The sequence below is a fragment of the Canis lupus genome, chromosome 3 (genome assembly GCF_011100685.1).
Source record: "Canis lupus familiaris isolate Mischka breed German Shepherd chromosome 3, alternate assembly UU_Cfam_GSD_1.0, whole genome shotgun sequence".
In the NCBI taxonomy this organism is placed as follows: domain Eukaryota; kingdom Metazoa; phylum Chordata; class Mammalia; order Carnivora; family Canidae; genus Canis; species Canis lupus.
The window spans coordinates 46836447-46849390 of record NC_049224.1 but is presented as its reverse complement, the minus strand read 5'-3'; the positions used below and the strand labels follow the sequence as shown (position 1 = coordinate 46849390).

The window sequence follows — 12944 nt, the reverse complement described above, 5'->3', positions numbered from 1 at the left end:
AGTGAACCCCTAGAAAAATCTGCACAGGTCCGGATGTAATTAAGGCAGAGCCCATTCTGCAGACCCACCCCAGCCAGAGCAGTGGTTTTCGCCTCCAGGGGCTCTGGCACTGGGAACCAAACTTGCTGGAGGTATTGAGCAATCAAGTTGCTTTTACTACACAGGAACTTCAATCTTTGTCCAAACTCAACTACTTGATTAACTCTCATTTAAATAGTAGAAGTTTACTTTTGAAAAGTTGGGTTTTTCTTTATTTTTTTTCACAGCTGTCTTGGCAACGTCTGATTCCAGCCTGGGCAGGAAGTATCTGAGTCAGAGACGGGTGAAGCAGCTTTTCTGGTGCCGGTCCCAGCCCTCCGACAAGGACTGTCTCTCCCAGAGCATTAAGCCTGCTTTTACAAAGAGGTTGCAGAGAGTAGGAGGTTGTAGGAAATGGGATACAACCGAAGAAGCCTTCTCATCCACCCTTGACTGTGTTTGAAAAAGTGTTAGTCATTGGCATAGATCCTGTCCTCTTGAGCATCCTCAATAAATTAGCAATTCTCAGAAAACCACCCCCGCGAGAATGGAAAGGAAAAATGACCAGGAGGCAAGGAGACTGAGGTTGTGCCTACACTAGATATTTTATAAGATATGCTTAGCTAAACAGAGCACATTCCTACCCACTGGTTGTTAAAAAATTTTTAAAGACATTTTAAAAAGTGCTAGACATTTAGGTGCTAGATCCTGAAGGCACAGTTTGATTCACTAATCTGAACACCTTACAGTTCTCTTCCTCCTTTTCCTTCTGCTTCCCCTCTTTCTTCTTTTTCTTTCTCTTTTCCTGCATCGTGGTGGTGGTGGCAGTCGGGGATGTAGTTTGAGATGGTCGGAGATGGTCACACAATTGCTCAGCTACTTTCTTCTACACAAAGGAAATGGAGAATTTCCTGTTTCTAAACGAAGAGGAGCTGAATGTGTGTTTGCTTGGATGGGCACTTAATATAAGATGATCCCAATATTTTTACCTTCAGATTCTATCTTTAAGGACATTGGACTTGAGTTATCTCTTAGAAGTCATGGAACAACTCAAAAAAAAAAAAAAAGTCATGGAGCAACTCAACAAGTCTGAGCACTGTGCCAGGGACAAGGCGTGACTCAGTGGAAATAATATTGGCTTTAGATTAGCTAAATTAATATCTAAATCTCAGGTTGGGTATATATGAGCTATAGCTCATATATGTGGGACCTGAACCTGTTGGAACCTCAGTTCCCTAATTTATAGTAACCATAGGGTTGATGCAAGGATTAGATCTAGTACATGAAAATGACTTGCACATAACAGATGCTTTACTATTTACCTGTATCATTATGTTGAGTGTATGTAATCATCTGTTACTTATAGATATTGAAGTTGTTGTGAATACAAATAATGTGGATTAAATCTAAAATTGTCATAGAGACAAGGCGATAATCATGGTTATGTAACAAATGTTCAATTTTGTTTTTAATAGGATGACAGCAAGGATTGCACCTAAGTGACTGTGTATTGTAAATATTATACCTAGAAGCTGGACCAGGGCTCTCTCAAAGTGTGGATTGAGATCCATCCCCATAGGATAGAATAAGCCAAGAACCACTTGAGAATCTTACAGAAATGCATATTTCTAGGTCTTTTTGAAACCTCCTTGACTCTAGGACCCTGTAACTTGCATTTTCATGGGGTTCCCAGGCACATTAAGGTTTAAACACCACTAGTTTGATGATGCAGATTTTTAAAAAAAATGTTTTAAATCAGTTAATTAGTGCAGCATTATCTCAAGCATAATCGACTTTTGTCTGATAAAGTATTATAATGTACCATACTGACACTCTACTATTACTGATATATATCATTATAATGACATAATGATATAATATAAGTGATATACTCGACATAATAAGTAACTGTAATTTATTTCTGATGTAACTCATGGAACAGAGTAGTTAAAGCCATGGTTTCTGCTTGGCAGCAATTGCCAGCTCACCAGCTGTGAGGCTTTGGAAAAGATCCTTAACCTCTCATTAAATCTTAGTTGTATTTTGTTTCTTTTCTGTATTTTTTCTTTTGGAAGAAAGAAGGAACGATTTTATTGGCCATTTTTTGTTTGCTTAAGATTTGTTTTACCAATGGCCATATAAGTATTTTTTTACTGAAGTATAGTTGACATACAATATTCTGTTAGTTTCAGATGTACAATATAGCATTTCAAAATTTATATGTGTTATGAAATCTTCACCATGGTAAGTTCTAGCTACCTTCTGTCACCATACAAAGTCATTAAAATATCATTATTGACTATATTCCCTGTGCTATACTTTCTATGCCCGTGACTTATTTACTTTATAACAGGAAGTTTGTACCTCTTAATCTGCTTTACCCATTTTGCCCATCTCCCTTCTTTCCTTCCTTATGGCAACCACCAGTTTGGTCTCTGTATTTATGAATCTATTTCTATTTTGTTTTGTTTGTTCATTTGTTTTGTTTTTGAGATTCCACCTATGAGTAAAATCATACAGTCTGCTTTTCTCTGCCGGACTTATTTTGCTCAGCATAATACCCTCTAGGTTTCATCATTTTGTTGCAAATGCTAAGATTTCATTTATTTTTTTATGGCTGAATAACAGTCCATTGTATCTATCAATGTATATGTCTATATACACCTTATACATATATTATATACATATATTTATCTACTCATTCTTCAGTGGATACTTGGGCAGCTTCTATATCTTGGCTATTGTAAATACTGCTGCAATGGCTATAGGGGTATAGGTATCTTTTTGAATTAGTGCTTTTGTGTTCTTGTTTCCCATTTCCCTGACAGCTCCTACCTTGTAGGATGCTTGGAAGGATTGAAAGCGGTAACACATCTATAAATCTGAGATGGTCGATGCTTGGTGTCATCAAAAGAAACCTTCATGAAGATCAGATAATTTAGAAAGACTGGTGATTTGATTAGTGTTTTGAGAATTTTTTTGACTTGTGAGGAGAGGCAAGGACAGACGGTCTTCATTTCTGTCCCTTTTTGGTATCTTGCAGAAAGTCAGTTCAGTAGGCCTGAGTTAGCTGAAAGAAAAGGAAGGTTGTTAATAGCTGCTGGGCCTCAGATGGTCTCTCTTTCTAACAAGATTATTTTTCTGTTGTTACATATTCATCTAGGTAAATGTTTTCCACATACCTGACCCTACAGATATACAGAGCACTGAGGGGTTGGAGGTGGCCCTTTCTACTAGAACACTGGCTGAAACACTGTTTTATTCTAACTATGCCTAGCCTAGGAGGAGATTTCTAAGGGTTAAGGGGAGCTTGGGGAATTGTATGTGCTTTATTGACTCTCTATCTCTACATTTTTCCATGGTAAACCTTATGTCTATATCTATATCCCATGGCACTAGTAGTGTGTGTCCATGACCTCTTTTCAAGACAAATTGCTTTGTTCTTTTTTTTTTTTTTAACCAAAAGAATTTTTGGTATAATTATTGGAAATAACTTCCAAGATATTGCCTTTAAAAAAAAAAGATTGTATTTAATTATTCATGAGAGACACAGAGAGAGGCAGAGACATAGGCAGAGGGAGAAGCAGGCTTCTCACAGGGAGCCAGATGTGGGACTCAGTGCCTGAACTGGGATCACGCCCTGAGCCAAAGGCAGACACTCAACCACGAAGCCACCCAGGCATCCCAAGATGTTACTTTTTTTACTGAATTTTAAGTCATGGATGAAACCGAATTTTGCCAAAAGATGCCTCTCTGGGTAGACTAATTGCCAGAGAAGCCCCTTCCTCTGCACAGAAACATCTTTAGCCAGGTTCCCTAGGGTGGACTCAGCCCCACTCACCTCTAGATTAGGCACCTTCATTGAGGAATTACTTTCAAGTCAAAGCAGTGGCCTTCTTTAAAGAAGCTAAATTCACTTCTTCAAAGCTAGATCCACCAACACATTAGAGCTGACAATAACTTGAGAAGAAAATATCCCTTATTTTATAACAAGGCATGGAGTGAGGATGGGGCCTGTTCAAGGTTACTATGCCTAGGATTGGAAAGCAAGAACTTGAACCTCAGATTCTTGATTCCTCACCTGTGTTTCCTTTAATACTCTGTGTCATGCTGGATTTTATTGTTGTTTGTTTCTTGATCACTGTCATCAATAAAAGTATTAGGGGATCAATGTAAGTGCTTGAAAAGGAATGTTTGGTTATTAATAATTTATATAATGATTAGATGAGATAAATGTGAATAGCACTTTGGAATCCTTGTATTTTTATTTATTTATTTTAAATTCTTTATTTAAATTCAACGTAATTAGCATATAGTATATTATTAGTTTCAGGGGTAGAATCTAGTGATTCATCAGTTGCCCATAACACCCAGTGCTCATTACTTCAAGTGCCTTCCTTAATGCCCGTCACCTAGGTACCCCATCCCCCATCCACCTCCCCTTCATCGACCCTCAATTTGTTTCTTAGAGTTCAGTGTCTCTTATGGTTTGTTTCCCTCTCTATTTTCTCCTTATTTTATTTTTCCTTCCCTTCCCCTATTTTCATCTGTTTTGTTTCTTAAATGCCACATATGAATATCCCTATATTTTTATAAGGCTACTTGTCTCAGGTCAGTGTGCCTGGGCAGCAGAGACAAAAATAGTAGATTAAATGTAGGAGGTATATTTGGGACTGTACCTGAGATTACCACTCCCAGGAGGGGCTGAAAATCAGCAGAATTCAGAGAGGGAGAAGTGGAGATGGTCTTAATGAAGAACTCAGACCAATGGGAAATTCTAGAGATGGTATGCTCCTCAGAGTGTCCCAAGTCTGTTCATGGGACCAGGTGTTTGTGCCCTCACAATGATCAGTCATTGGATTAGAGCCTTTCTGGAAAAAGAGAGTGGCCTTGAAAGTGCTCCTTGTAGGAGCAGATGGCTAAGGGCTTTCTCTTGTCACTTGGAAAAATCGTTTCTTTACTCCAAAAGGAGGATTTGACTGGGGTATGGCCAGATTCACCATGCAATTACATCTAATCATCATGCACACTATGGATACATACAATGAAAATGGTAATCCATTTTACAGATAAATAGTCAACAAAGTCCATTGATTTGCCCAAATTCTCAGAGCCTCTAGGTTGCAGAGCTGATACTAAAACCTGTATTTTCCGATTTTATGGTGCTACTTGTAGATCATTATTTTAAAACTGCAGAGGTTGGTAGAAGCATAGTTATGACTGTATGTATTTCCAAATCTGAGTATATATCAATATCTAAGATGCATTCATTTAATTAAGAGTTACAAAGTCCTTCCTATATACAAAGCCCTGGAATATGCTGAGGTTATAGACAAAGGCACAGTTCCTCCTGTTCAGGAGCTCCTTGACATTTGAAAGAGAGCAATAAGTCACCCACAATTCTGATCAGAGCTGTGATGTGCTGAACAAAACAACATCAAACACAACAACTGCTCAGCTTGGGTTTGTGAAGGAAGTGACACTCAATCTGGCTTGATGAATTAAGTGGGGAAGGGGGAAATAGCATATGCAAAGACATGAATTGGCAAAGCTGCAAATAATTCAATGCAAGTAGAGCATCGCAGGTGAAATTAAAGTGGCAGAAGGCAAGGCTGGAGATTTGATTGGGTACTAAAGCTTCAAAAACAATGTGGTTAGGTGTTTCCCTTGAAGGTAGCAACTGCCAATGCAAGAATAGTAGCTGTGAGGGGGCAGGATGATATTTGAGCTTTAGAAAAACCCCGTGAAGAATGAATCTGGGTGGGTGAGGCTGAAGGTTGATAAACCAGATAAGAAAATGAAGCAATAACCCAGGTGATCTAAATTTCAGCCCATTAATTCACATTCATATTGATTTCTCCTTCCCACTAGAAAGGATTAATTTTAATTTTGAAGCAATGAAGTAGACAAAAATCTTTACCATGGGAAAGAAGAAATTACTGTGAAAAATGTTTAGTTTTAATAAGCTTCTGAAACCGCAGTCATGGGAGGCTCCATGGAGCATCAGATCATAGATGTCTCAGAGGGAAACATGAGGATAAATATATAGTTTTCCCTCTGAATGATCACACATACATGCCATCCAGTGCCGCCCCCATGCTTTCAAGGTTTGAAATATGGAACACAGTAGAGATCTGTCCTCTCCCTTTCTGTGGCGTTCTCCATCAACCATCAGAGATGTATCCCAGTCGGAGTCCAGCTTGCACCTAGAATCTTTCTGCTAAACATTTGCAGTGTGAGCATCCTGTGACACAAGACCAAATTTGCAAGGATGCAGTAGGATTTATGGAGCATCTCAAGCATTCCAGTGTTGGACAGTTTAACTCACTTTACCTCAGTGAAACCCCTCGAAAGTGCACTCATTATCATGAAGAGGCTAGGGCTCAGAGCAGATACCACTGGCCCAGGGAAATGTAGCCAGTCCATCGTAGATCTGAGGGTCCTTTCTTAGGCTGACATGGTCCAGCCCCAAGCTCCACACTCATGTCTCAGGGCTCACACTGGATCTGACACTGTCCCTGGGGTTATATCATTTCCTGTCAATGGTCCAACAGGTCCATGGTCCAACAGACCTTCTTATCAGAAGAAGCTCTAAAATGCCTCAAGATGGATCAGCAATGAGTAATTCACTGTCTTCCTAGAGTAGCCTAGGGAGTTCAAGAGTTCAGGTTCCAGAGCTAGACAAACCTGAGTTTAAATGTAAGTTTCAAGATTTGCTACCTAAGTGACTTTAAAAAAATTTTTCTTTTTAACATCCAAACTGTATTTTTTATTTATTTTTTATTTTTATTTTTATTTTTTTTAAATTTTTATTGGAGTTCAATTTGTCAACATATAGCATAACACCCAGTGCTCATCCCACCAAGTGCTCCCCACAGTGCCCATCACCCAGTCACCCCAACCCCCTACCCACTTCCCCTTCCACTACCCCTTGTTCATTTCCCAGAGTTAGGTGTCTCTCATGTTTTGTCACCCTCACTGATATTTTCACTCATTTTCTCCAAGTGACTTTTTAAAAAGATTTTATTTATTTATTCACAAATAACACACAGAGAGAGTCAGAGACACATGCAGAAAGAGAAGCAGGCTCCCCGAGGGGGATCACGCCCTGAGCCAAAGGCAGATGCTCAACCACTGAGCCACCCAGGTGCCCCTACTCAAGTGACTTTATTTTTTTTTAATTTTATTTATTTATGATAGTCACAGAGAGAGAGAGAGAGAGAGGCAGAAACATAGGCAGAGGGAGAGGCAGGCTCCATGCACCGGGAGCCCGATGTGGGATTCGATCCCGGGTCTCCAGGATCGCGTCCTGGGCCAAAGGCAGGCGCCAAACCGCTGCACCACCCAGGGATCCCTCAAGTGACTTTAGATAATTATTTAATATCTCTAAGCTTCATCTTTCCCATCTGTAAACTGGAATGATCACAGTGACTACCTCAAAGGGCTGTTTTGAGAATTAATGAGTGACAGACTTAAAACATCTGGGAACATGTCTGGCCCAAGCTACTTGCTGCGTGCTACCTCTTCAATGATTTTTCATTCTGCTGATTTTACCAGGGAAGAATCAGCTCATTTGTGATGTGAATTTATGGCAAAAATTGATAGGATTTTCCATAGTAAGCTGAAATCTTGATTTCTTTGAGAAAAAAAATCATTTGGATGGCTCAAATTTTAGCTCCAGTGCTTTTTTTTTTTTTCCTCCTTTTCTAGTGCTTCTGTTTCTGTAGTGAGGAACTGATGGGCTTTTTGCTGCTCGATTTATTTGGACCCCATAATCTTTCTTTATTGCCTCGCTTTGCTCAATAAACCTGAGGGATTTTGTTCACATTTCCTGCACAGGCTGCGTGGTGCTGTGACAATGGAAAATAAGACCTGAGACATAATGTAGTCAGGCCATAACTATAGAGATATCAGTCAATCTGTCCAAGCCTCAATTTCCTCTTAGGTTAAATGAGATTGATCCTATATATTTCACCAGTATTAGGAGGACCAAAAAAATAAAAAACAACAAACCAAAAAAAACCCACAGTTGCAGTAAAGTACTTTCTAAAGCTTAAAGTTCTGTAAAAATATAAGCTTTTTCAATATTTTTATTGCTGTTATACAATAAGAAGATACTATAAATAACAATGATTGTCCACCTGTTCTAATTACTAACTCCTACAGTAGGTAATTGCTGAAAGAACGTGTTTAGTTTGGAAGAGACGTTCTTTTAAAAAAAGCAAGAGGATGATTTATTTAAAATCTGTGTCTATGTTTTTGTTAAACTTCATAGGAAAGAAAAAGTAGCTGAGGATTGGTAATGATGGGTCATAGGGAAATAAATGACAAAAGACCATATACACTTGATTTGGCTAGTTTTGTCCATATTTCATTACAGAATCTAATGAAGGAGTTTCAGTACTAGTTAGGAATGTGTTTTATGAGACCAATCCTTCCCAATAACTACCAGGAAAAAAGTCGGGAGATTGCATAGAAAATAAAAGTGAGATCTCAAAAGAAAGGCATCAAAGAGCCAGTGAGAATGAGATCAGAAGCTCCTCTGACAGTGCTGGTCTTTATCTCCACCTTTTGTCTTGTAACACTGGCTCACGGTGTGATGTTGGGTTAGATTTAGTCTAGTCTCTGGGTTAGTCTCGCTAACTCACTGTGTGCTGGTAAGTGTTTAAAAATATATGTACGGGGGGTGGGGGTGAATGGGTGACGGGCACTGAGGGGGGCACTTGACGGGATGAGCCATGGGTGTTATTCTTTATGTTGGTAATATGAACACCAATAAAAAATAAATTTATTAAAAATAAAAAATAAAAATAAAATAAAATAATAAAAAAATAAAAAAATAAAAAATAAAAAAATGTACGCAGAAACGTACACAAGTTTATTAAAAAATTTTACTGATATAAAAGAGGTGTAACACACATTCTGTAAAAATAGTAAACACACAGTACTCCTTTTACAAATTCCCTATAGACAATCACTTACTGCAGAGTACTTTCATTGATTTTTTGCCCAATTCCTACACCCTTAGCCAATCTATGGTTGCAGTTGACTAAGGAGCATAGCTCCAAAATGAATGTTAGCCCTTAACAAGTTTATACTTTCAAGTAAGAAACAAGGAAAATAAAACAAAAACATATGCCAAAACTTCAGTGACCTGACACTGCAAGTGACTTTGCAGAAGCAGATAGTGATAGCTTTTGAATACTGAAACAATAGTTTCCTAATTTGTGTACTATTTATAATCTGATGGCTGTGGCTACAATATTCTTTTAAATCATTAATACGGTCTCCATAAATTTCTTAGGTCTACACAAGCAACAAAACAGTAAGTTACACTGTCTTGGGAGCATTTGTGATCTTTTGCAGTGTAAATATTTCCATGGTGGTCTATCTTAAGCAACAAGATGACTGCACTGAATGCAGAGGTGGAAAGAGCTGCACCTTATCACGCCAATCTATAGTCTTTATAGCACACAGTTACAATAGCTATAGATAATCTGAAGAGAAGAAATATTAGTAAAATGTTATAAAATAGAAATTTATGAATTTTGACTATTGCTTTTTTATTATCACATTTAATGGTAATCTTATATTCTCTCTTTAAAAAATAATCTCTAAAAAAAAAAAATAAAAAAAAATAAAATAAAAAATAAAAAATAATCTCTGTGTTTAACAACTGGTTTGCAACATACCTGAAAATTCAAAATCAAGGGTGAGCTAGTAAAAGTTGACCCCAACATGACACTGATCCTTAGTAGTAAAGGATCTAGTAAAGAGGATGACCATATGTTACAGGGCTTTGAAAATGTATGCAAAGTACGTGGTACACCTTATCTACTTTTGAAATGTCTTTTTTGTTGTTGTTGTTAAATCGGGGCTCTTGGCTCTGCTTCATGTTGCATCTTGCCTAGGAAGAATTAACAGGCCCCTTGTGATTTCCCTCTCTACAGCATAACCCCTTGTTGCATCCAAACGCCACATACTGAAACCTTTCCTGGGACAGAATATGAATGCTCAGCCATCATGTTCCTGTTTGATGTCGATAGAAAATGACCGATTATTACACAATTAATAAATAAATCCATTCTCTGGTCTCTGGAATACACGCGTCTGCAGCCATTAGAAGTCTCTCTCTTTACAAATAAATCTCAAAAACAAGCTCTTGATTCCCCCTACCATCAGCAGCAGTTTAAGAATTCTTCTAGAGTATACCTCTTGTTTGCTCTTTCTCTAGGCTAGGTCTTTATTCTCCTTACATTAAAGCTTTAATATTTGAAATTAGTCTCATAAATGTAATAAGGACACCCACATAGATGATTATTTTAAAACTCAATTGAATAGGTTTATTTTATATTTTACCCCCCCCCTTTTTTTCTTTCTTTAGGACAGTGGAGGATTAATGGATAAATGTATAATCAACTCACATAAAATTTGACAAGCAGATATTTTATGAAATTGCCTTGTGGGAATCCAAATAGCAGATGTTCTTTATCATGACAATCCAGTCCAATACCCGGACCAAGGGAGAGGAGCGCTACACATTTGAGCACCAGCTGCAGGGACATGACTCTGTCTGGCTGCCAATAGCACAACTGAAATGCAGAATACGGTCCTGAAACAGAGACAAGGGGCTTTGTGATTTCACAAAGCCAGATTTTAATGACAGAGGCTATTAGGGCATCTTCTGTCTGTCTCCCATATGCTTGGTTGAAGAAATGGAGAATCAGGCTGTATAAATTTAATGTGCCAAGAGGCTAAAATCACTGGGCCACCTGTGTGCTTTGGCGGTCACTGCTCTAAGGCCGTTTCTGGCTAGAAGGGTTTGGAAAAAATCAGAGCTGTTTGCTGTTTGTTCAATGGGACATTCGCCAATAGAGGTCAAAGGAAGAGGACAGAGGGAACTTTAGTTAGATTTAGTACATTTCCAAATTGAAACAAACCAGGTTTAGCACAGCTGAGCCCAACCTCAGGAATGAGAACTCAGCCTTTTATGCACCAGCATTGGCCTGATGCTGGCGTTAAGTAGAGGAAAGACTGCAAATCTTTGCAGCAAAAGGCATGAATTTGGAAGCAATGTATTAAATCCAAAGGAAGCATGAGCAGAGCCACGATGAGAATGCCACTAATAATGTGGATGGCAAGAAACCAAGACAGTGAGGAGACAGATAAGAAGAGAACCCTATAGATTTCAGTAGAGTCCATCCCACTTCAAACTGGTGCAATTTTTTCCATTTGAACATTGAAACCTAGACCCACACTTGAAACAATAGTTGAATGTGGCACACCAGGGCATTCCCATTTCCAGTTCCCAATTACAGTTTGCAGTTCAGAGTTCACAGAGTTACTTCCTGCATCCAGCTGGCTCCTTGGATGGGATCACAGCCCTGGGAAGAGGAAGGGAGGGTGAACCCATGTCATTTTCACAGGACAGGCTCAGAGTGCACAATGCAGCACCTGTCTGTGGAGCCTCAAACTTTTCCAATAGTGGCTGTAGCAGCCAAAGGGTGCCAGACAAAATCTTCCACAATCTCTGTTCAGTTTCCCGGAGGGGGGGGGGGTGCTTATTCTGCTCATTTCCCTATTATCTCTCATCTTGGGCTATACTTCCTCTCTGATTTCCTATGCAGGCTTCTGAGTCTCCGAGCATCTTTGGTCCTGCATATCGCACCTGCCCTAGGATTTGGTGCAGCACCCAAGCCCTGCAGGCACCTAAATCCCGGTCACATTCCTTTTCTGTCCATTTTGCTTCCGTGCTAGCCTCCTGCAACCTGATAGCATTTTCCTGCCCTCTGCCCCATGGCTGCAAGTCTTAGAGCAGTCATTTTCAGATAAGGAAATTGATGCTTGGACTAGTGTTAACCAGGTTGATGGCTAGCCTGAAGTCACACAGAAATGGGGAAAGAGCAGACCAAGGGTCAGCTCTTGATGTGCAAATTACCCAATCTTGCAGGGCTTCAGGTTCCCTGCCCAAGAAACGCCAATGGTGCAAGAGATTTTATTTTTTTTTCTCCTTTCAGACATCTTTATTAAGGTGGAATCTTATCCAGGATTCAAGTGCTTTTTCATAGATCACAGTGAAGCAGATTGGTTCAAAGCCTGTTGGCCCACTGTGGCAGCCCACTGTGTTCTCCTCACCTATGCAAGACCTCCAAAGTACCTCTGCAGAGCTCTCGAGCTCCTCAAAATGCCACATGAAAGTCGCAGAACTAGATGGTCTCTAACTTTGCTTACATAGTGAATATTCACAATTCCTTGGAGATAACATCACCAGGAGCTGAGACTCTGGCTAAGTTTTAGTCTTGGCATACTGAATGTTTAGGACTCTGGCTCTCCCAACATCTCTCCTTTCTCACAGACTGCCTCTAGCCCTCTGCCCACCCTCACTGTGCTCCCAACCATTGGGTCAGTGAAGCCAAGGTTACATTCTTAGGAGACATACCACAGAAGCACAAAGCTTTACCTTGGTTTGGGGACAAGGACCACAGGTTTGGGCTCCCATTCCGGAGCTACAGGTGGAAGCTCAGAGTTGGCTATTTGGGGGGAACTTGCAAAGCTCCCTGGTTTGGATCATTCGACAGCCAGTCACATGAACAGCCTTGCCTACAGATCTGTGTTTCATGGATATGAAACACATTCAACTTGTTCTAGTCACTGCAGCTTCCCTTCACTTCCAAAAGCTAAAATACCTTTGCACTACAAGGACCTTGGCACATGCTTTTCCCTCTGTTTGGAATGCTCTTCCCTCAGCTGCCTCTTTTGTTGGACAAACTTCCATTCCATCCTTCCTTTTTTTTTTTTTTTTTAGATTCTATTTATTTATTCATAAGAAACACAGAGAGAGGCAGAGACATAGGCAAAGGGAGAAGCAGGCTCCCTGCAAGGAGTTCAATGCGGGACTCAATCCCAGAACCATAGGATTATGCCCT

At 39.5% G+C, this 12944-nt stretch overlaps 1 long non-coding RNA gene across 1 annotated transcript; it reads right to left on the bottom strand.

The window, feature by feature from the left end:
- Window positions 1–616: 616 nt before the first annotated feature.
- On the bottom strand, window positions 617–10587 carry LOC111095369. The gene is made up of 3 exons (XR_005356361.1): window positions 10443–10587; window positions 2854–3088; window positions 617–904 (listed from the first exon to the last, which is right to left on the bottom strand). It is a non-coding gene; the product is annotated as an uncharacterized LOC111095369 (long non-coding RNA).
- Between the last annotated feature and the right edge of the window lie 2357 nt (window positions 10588–12944).